Genomic DNA, 1,242 nt, shown 5'->3' on the forward strand with positions numbered 1-1,242 from the left:
CTTCTCTTAAAATTCTAAAGTTAAAACAACATATCAGGTCACATTTTAAAAATTTGTGTCCTTATTTTACATAAAACTATTAAAGAAAAAACAACAAAACCCCTGAACGTTCTCAACATTATTTGAGGTTATGTCAAATAAAAATCAACAAATAACTAGTTATATATACAATATAAATTTACATTTTACTTATTTATTTTTTATTATTATTTTCACATAATTTTACACTGGGTTTAGTATTAAAATGATCTACTTAAATAATAAAACAAACATTCACAAACAACAAAGTTTGGCATTTGTAGTCACTGTGAAGTTGTTGTTAAGTTTGTTGATCAGCGTTGCCACGTTAGAAATATTTAAAACATTTTGAAAAAAAGTTGGTAGTACTGATGTTTATGAAATTTTGAATGAAAAAAGAGTGCGCGTAAGGTTCACACGCGATTGAAGTAAAACTTTTTTGCTATTGTACGAGATGGCATTTAAATTAAAATAAATACATCATATAACAATTTTGAATAATGTTCATTAATAATTTGGTAACACACATTTTTTAATGTCAACCTTTATACATATCTATATAGAAAAAAAAAAAATTATATATTAATAATACCATTAAAAATATTTATGTTTGAAAATAATAATGTAATTAAAGTCACACTTCAGACATGATCGGTTTGTCATTGTAATTAGCATTTAAGACTTAAACCTTTATTAGAGAAATGAAGTAATTGCTGATTAATAAATTCTATAATATTCGTTCACACAGTAAACTTATAAAAATCTTGACTAATTTCATTAACACTATCAATAAATAAACTGCATAGATGTCCATTATGAAGTATATCTGTATGTAAATGATACAACAAACTATTGTTGTGCTTGGTCTCTTGTTTAAGATATTAAATCTGAATATCAATTTATTCTTCATTATTTATAAAAATATGCAACTTTGTAATACTTAATAGCCATCATGATCGAAAAACATGTAGACTTCCTCTAAACTTCCAAAAGTGTTTGAGATATAATTCTAAAAAAGATATATATTCGGCATGATAAAATAAAGCTGTAATGCTTTAATATTTTTTAATATCTATAAAAATGTAGAGAATTATTATGTTAAGCAACTCCTAAATAAATATAGTTTTCACAAATTCACTCACCATGTAATTGTCTTTGAAAAACTTCATGTAACTAAAATTAATCTCATTCTATGAGCAGCTTTAATAACTGTCTTGCCTATAA

The sequence above is a fragment of the Ctenocephalides felis genome, unplaced genomic scaffold, assembly GCF_003426905.1.
Source record: "Ctenocephalides felis isolate EL2017-DRISC unplaced genomic scaffold, ASM342690v1 CF-g0.4_SCAFFOLD_00845, whole genome shotgun sequence".
Classification (NCBI taxonomy): domain Eukaryota; kingdom Metazoa; phylum Arthropoda; class Insecta; order Siphonaptera; family Pulicidae; genus Ctenocephalides; species Ctenocephalides felis.